We start from the raw sequence: 7,287 nt of genomic DNA, 5'->3' as shown, positions 1-7,287 counted from the left end.
CGCAAGCATCCCTAGGGTATCTCATAAGGAGCCATGTATAACTGCCATCTTGCGCAAGCATCCCAAGGGCGTCTCATAAGAACCTGTGTATAGCAGCCATCTTGCGTAAGCACCCTTAAGGAGTCATGTATAGCCGCCATCTTATGCAATTAGCGTCGAGAGAGGGCTGCTGTAGAATTTTTCTTTTTAAATTATCCGCCACCACATTTCAAAGGTATCTAGCTAAAGATGGCAGCACTGCGGATGACAGGTGACGAATTTACATCTACTACGATAAAGAGGGCAGCACGGTGCTCTCTGTATTAAAGATGGCGGATGACAGCTGTCAAAAAAGCACATGGCTATGTTTACCAAACAAGAACACGTGGAATTTGCCGCCATCACATAGAGGGCAGCACTATGCTCTGTTGATTAAAGATGGCGGATGGTAGCTGTCGAAAAAGCACGTGAGTTTGTTTCCAAACAAGAGCACGTGGAATTTTTCAATTTGCCGCCACCACATTTCAAAGGTATCTAGCTAAAGATGGCAGCACGGTGCTCAAAGATGGCGGATGATATCTAACAGAACTTTTCAAATTGCCCGCTACTACGTGCTTAAGGTAGTAGCCATAAAGAGGGCAGCACGGTGTTCTGTGGATTAAAGATGGTGGATGACAGGTGATGAAATTGCCCGCATGATAGTAGCACAGTGCTCTGTTGATTAAAGATGGCGGATGACAGCTGCACGTGGCTTTGTTTCCAAACAAGAGCACGTGGAATTTGCCGCCACCGGGCAGCACGGTGATTAAAGATAGCGGATGACAGCTGTCAAAAAAGCACATGGCTTTGTTTCTACGTGGAATTTGCCGTCACCACATAGAGGGCAGCACTGTTCTCTCTGGATTAAAGATGGCGGATGACAGCTGTCAGAAAATAGCACGTGAATTTGTTTCCAAACAAGAGCACATAGAATTTACCGCCACCACATAGAGTGCAGCACTGTTCTCTCTGGATTAAAGATGGCGGATGACAGCTAACGAAATTGCCCGCATGATAGCAGCACAGTGCTCTATTGATTAAAGATGGCGGATGACAGCTGTCAAAAAAAGCACGTGGCTTTGTTTCCCAACAAGAGCACATAGAATTTTTCAAATTGCCGCCACCACATTTCAAAGGTATCTAGCTAAAGAGTACAGCACTGTGCTCTGTTGATTAAAGATGGTGGATGGTAGCTGTCAAAAAAAGCACGTGAGTTTGTTTCCAAACAAGAGCACGTGGAATTTGCCGCCACCACATAGAGGGCAGCACGGTGCTCTCTTGATTAAAGATGGCTGCTGTCACGTGGAATTGTCTGCCACCACAGGTATCTAGCTAAAGAGGGCAGCACTGAGGTTTGCGATGCAAGATGGCTGCTGTCAAAAAGCATTTTTCAAATTATCCGCCACCACATTTCAAAGGTAAGTAGCTAAAGAGGGCAGCACTGTGCTCTATAGATTAAAGATGGCGGATGACAGCTGCACGTGGCTTTGTTTACCTCGCGCTAGTTAGGTTAAGTTGGTAGCACTAAGGTTTAGACCCGTCAAGATGGCAGCACTGCCGATGACAGGTGACGAATTTTGCAGCTACTGCGATATAGAGGGCGGCACAGTGCTTTGTGGTTTAAAGATGGCGGATGACAGCTGTCAAAAAAGCACGTGGCTGTCAAAAAGCACGTGGCTTTGTTTACCACGCGCTAGTTAGGTTAAGTTGGCACTACTGAGGTTTAGGCCCGTCAAGATGGCAGTACTGAGGTTAGCGATGCGTTGTTGTCGATGACAGCTGTCAAAAAGCACGTGGCTTTGTTTACAAATTCAAATTTCCCGCGGGAGGTGGAGGAGACCTCTGGGAGGCCTCTGGCTGTGGTGTAGGTGGAGGAGGCATCTGGGAGGCCTCTGGCTGAGGTGGAGGTGGAGGTGGCCTCTGGGAGCCTGAGGTGGAGGTGGCGGCCGAACTGTCCAATTATACTACTCAAGTAGAAGTGAACAAAATAAATTCTTCAATGGAGTGACAAGTAATCGACCTACTCGACCTTACTTTGTCTCCCTGCGTCACTCCGCGAGATCATGCTAATTGGATGTACCAGAGTGATCGCAATGGAACAGACATCAGAACAACGATGCCAAAGAAAAGGGCCACAAGGGGCGTGAAAATGAAAGAATCCCTAGCCCTCGGAACCTAATAGCGTCGGGGCAGAAATGAACAAGAGTTGACGTAGGGGGGGTCGGATAGGACGGATGAAAGTTAGGAGCCTGATATAAGTAAGTGAAAGCAATGTCAGAACTCCAAGAGCCCCGTAGTCGCCCAACCACCTCCCAAGTTGAGAGGCCCTAGGGCCCACTTTAATCGCCTCTCACGACAGGTAGGGTGTATACCTTGGGTGTTATTCTACCACCCCCACTCACAGGCGGTAGAGACGGATGGGGAGGGAGACAGATAGCAGTGAGTAACAGAGTTTTAGTATGTTCTGATCATGATGATGAGAATTGTTTTTAGGGAGCCTAACAAAACCTTCAGATGTCTTTGAACAGCAAGCCGGATATAAAGTGTGTGAACTAGTCCGGTATTCAATATTATCGTAGGATTGTTTTGCATTTATGACATATATTAGGTTTTCCTTGATCGCTCGGATTATAACATTGTCATGACCAGAGGCTGTGTCCACTGTTATTTTACTTGTTGCACGAGTTACCTCCTCCTTGCTTACCGTTATGTCATAAAATTCGTTGAGTGCTAGCCGCTGCGCTTCAATCATGCAGTCCGGATTCCTTTCTCAATTAGTGGAATTGGAATAGGTGGAAGAGAAATGAAGATCAACATATTTAACACTTGAAGTAGACGTAGGCATTTGCTGGTTAAGATCTTTCCTTACAGCGTTTCTTCATTGTATGTAGCGGAGGAATTGTATTTCTTCGTACCTGTATTTATCGAGTCTATTCTCTCGGTCCCTTATGGCAGTGCGTTCCTTATATGATCGATGAATCAGTGCATCACGTTTAGCCTTCCTGGCTTCAAAACATTTTCAACATTTTGTGGAGGGGTGTTATGGACTTACGAGAAGGCTTTTTGATTTCGACAGTAATTCGGCAAATCCATTTACGCTGTGTTAAAATCATCGAGTGTAATCCAACTACAAAAGCGCATGTTCAACTGTGCAAGGCCTTCTTTGTACAGGTTCATTGAACTGTGTTCGTTCATAGGGCCTTAGTTCTTGCAGTTCGGTGTCTGGTATCTGGTCACATTCTATACGTCGCTGTTTGGTTGCAACGCGTGGCCGCTAGCAGGCTGTCTGGTCGTAGTACTACAGGGTGATTAATTTAAAAGTTCAGAACGGAGTGCCGCGGATTAGGCGCGCTGGAAAGCGGAGACAGCGAGCGCAGTGCCCGCAATGACAAACAGGCATAGTCGGCTCAAAGGAGTGGCATGATTACGCCTATAGAAACTAAACGAAACTGAACTCACCGGCTACATAGATGCTCTGGACAAATGAGTAAACGAATAAACAAATAAATCAACTCAGAAATTAAACTGAACTCACTGAACTCACCAGTAATATCATCTATATATTATAAAATAACAGTTTTGTCTGTACATTGCTCAAAGGGTGGTATTTCTGTATCAGTCGTGTCCACAGTAACAAGGAACTGCAAGGAAATGTATGTATGTATGTATGTATGTATGTATGTATGTATGTATGTATGTACACGCATCACGAGAGAACGGCTGAAGAGCATTTTATAAAAATCGGTATGCAAAGTCGGGGAATAAGTGTCTACAATCTAGGCCATCAACAATTTTATTCGCGCTGACTGAAATGGTAGTTTAGGGGGATGGCCTAAAATTTAGTTCTCAAATATTTATGTTATTGATGGTCGCATCTTAATGAAAATCGGTATGCGAAGTCAGGGAATAAGTCACAAAAACCAAGGCCATACATGATTGTATTCACGCTGAGAAAAATGGTAGTTTAGGGGAAGGTCTAAAAGGGAATTTTCAAATATTTCTGTTATTAGTGACCCTATCTTAATGAAATCAGTATGCAAAGTCGGGGAATAAGTCGCTGTAATCTAGGCCATAAAAATTTTATTCACACTGAGTGAAATGGTAGTTTAGGTGAAGGCATACAATTGAATTCTCAAATATTTATGTTAATGGTCGTATCGATAAATACGGTACTACTACAAGTACATATCAGCGCCGAGTCATGAGAAAATGGGTAAACATAATTTAATAAAAAACGGTATGTAAAGTCGGAGAATAAGGAACTACAGTCTACGCTATAAATAATTTTATATGAGGCCCTGATGTCACAGAGTTGAAAGAAAATTAAATGTGAAGACCTACAATATAGAAAGAACATAAATTGTATTAACGATCACATTACATTGATCCTTGTTTGTTGTGATGTGCTTTGTGTCTTCTGTTGCCGCTCATCCCCAATAGGTAGGATTACTGCTGCGTACCGTGTTATTTTTTAATTTGCTCTACGTCGCACCGACACAGATAGGTCTTATGGCGACCAGGAAAGGGCTAGGAGTATGAAGTAGCCTTGGCCTTAATTAAGGTACAGCCTCAGTATTTGCCTGGTGTGAAAATGGGAAACCACGGAATACCATCTTCCGGGCTGCTGACAGTGGGGTTCAAATCCACTATCTTCCGGATGCAAGCTCACAGCTGCGCGCCCCTAACCACACGGCCAACTTGCCCGGTCGTACCGAGTGTAACAGCCTGGCTGAATATTGGCGGGAAGTAGCTGGGGAGTAACTCTTCTTTAGCATGCCATTCCTCTGGTTCATAAATGTTCTGATACTACTGGTACGTAACACACTGGTTCATCAGCGCATTCGAGCTATTCAATCCCTACTCTGAGGCACTGACTGGAATGAGCAGTGTGCATATTCAACTGAATAATGGCAGAGGAGTGTTCACGGCTGTCTGCAGCCTGGTCATTCCAGCTCTGGAACTTTGACTGTTAGATCGGCACCGTATTACTCGTTAAAAGTGAGAAAATGTACGGTTTTTCATTTGATCGAGTATTTCATATGAGAGCATTGCTTTTAATAGCTACATTCCTATTGACGTTTTTTTAATGACCTATGTTGAACTGAGAATCCTGTAGCGAAGCACGGGCACATCAGCTGGTAAATAAATAAATAAATAAATAAATAAATAAATAAATAAATAAATAAATAAATAAATCAACTAGGAAATTAAACTTAACTCACCAGTATTTATCCACGGCCGTAGCTGTGTTGGAACACCGGATCCCATGAGATCTCCGAAGTTAAGCAACATTGGGCGTGGTCAGGAGTTGGATGGGTTGCCACGCGCTGTTGGTGGGGGTAAGGAAATGGAGGAGCGGACCTGCCTTCGGGCAGAACAACCCTTACCTTACCACCAGTATTTACAGACGATGCTGAAAGTGATGATCTTCAGCTGCAATGCAAGCTTCACATCTTGTAATGAGATTTCGAAACACACTTCGTAGTTCATGGACACCGATAGAACGCACAATGCTCCTAATTTCGATTTTTAATTCTACAGTTCGAGGATTATTCCTATACACCTCCTTTAAGATTTCCCCATAGAATAAAATCACATGTGCTTAAATCAGGCGAACGAGGGGACCATAAGTCTTTACTGATGATATGATCCTCGAACACTTCCCGTAACTGTCGCATAGAGCTACGTGCCGTATGGGCCGTTGCACTATCCTGCTGAAAATAGCCGTACCTTTTCTTTTCTTCAGTCAGTTCAGCAAAAAATGGTTCCAGAATGTTGTGAATATAACGGTCAGAAGTAATCGTGTCCTGAGAAAATATCGGACCGATCATTCGTCGGGCACTGATAGGGCACCACACACCCACCTTCACATCGTGCAGAGGTCTCGGCTGTAAAATGTGCGGGCTGTCTGTATCCCAGATTCTATAGTTCTGTGAATTGACATATTTACTCAAATAAAACCAGGCTTCGTCGCTCATAAAAAGAAAGTTCGGATCCACAATATCGTCGTGGACACTATTCATTAGCTAATAGCAAAATCGTATTCTTGCATTGAAATCTGTAGGCAGTATGTTATGGACTGAATGAGTCCGATAAGATCGTAAATGTAACTATTTTGTTGCATTACGTGCTGAAGAAGGTGAAATACCACTTTCCTGAGCTACTCTCCGAAGCGACTTACGTGGACTGACCTGGAGTCTTGCCTGTATATCTTCTAACATCTCCCGTATGGGAGCTGTTCTCCTTCGCTTCTTTTTCTTATTGCTTACGGAACCAGTACTACGCCACTTGTAAACGAGCTGATGCACGTAACGTTTTGATGGTACTGTCGCACCGGGAAATTGTCTACGGAATTTTCGAAGGCACCTTTTAACTGGTTTCTTCTTCTTGTGCAAATAACACTCGATCAAAAATATTCTTTGGCCTATAGTGTATTTAACCATCGTGATAATAACCTCAGAACACACCCTGAAAGTCCAAGAGTTTCTAGCGAACTGAGGGACAGAGTGCTAAACAGCTGCGCGCTGGCAGTGAACACTTCTTATCTGGCCATATGGCGCTCGCTCGGGAATTCCCACGGCATGCGAGCAGAAGTCTGAACTCTTAAATTATTCTCCCTATACTTCTATACTCCTTTGTATGAGGACGGGGTATGGGTGTACTGACCCTGAGATATAATTTACAGTAAAGAGGATATGGAGATGGGTTATTACCAGTAGATAAAACGCTGATACCTATGTCTAGTATTGAACGATGATACGGTTAGTCTTATCTAGGTAACTAGATATCGTTAAAATTATGAACACTACACAACAGCCTGAAATTCTGCAAATAAATTCAAAGGTAGCAATTTGTGATTTGAACTACAGGATTACAAGTGGCACTAACACGGAGAAACTGCGCAGCGTAGGCTGAATATGTAAGCTATGAATACGGCACATGTATTGCACCCATCATATGAGCCTCATTGGCGAATTTAATTAATTATATTTAATATGGAATAAAAATATTCAGATATGCTGTAATAATTATAATATTGGGATAATCAAGAGACCAATGCCTATGAACAAAGCATCAGTAGAAGCCTATGTTTCCTTTCTTTTCTGGAATAAATCGCTATCTCAGTAACATAAACAAGTTACACCTGGTGTTGCATCAGCGTTGGAACTGCGCAATAACAGTGGAAAATTCCACTAGGATGAGTGAGAGAGAAAATGTCGAATGTTACTACCAGAATCCCCTTGGTTTCGAATAGACTCGTCCATAAAA

This window comes from Anabrus simplex, chromosome 1 (assembly GCF_040414725.1).
Source record: "Anabrus simplex isolate iqAnaSimp1 chromosome 1, ASM4041472v1, whole genome shotgun sequence".
Taxonomy (NCBI): Eukaryota; Metazoa; Arthropoda; class Insecta; order Orthoptera; family Tettigoniidae; genus Anabrus; species Anabrus simplex.
The sequence above is the reverse complement of the archived record's forward strand: the minus strand, read 5'-3'. Positions refer to the sequence as shown.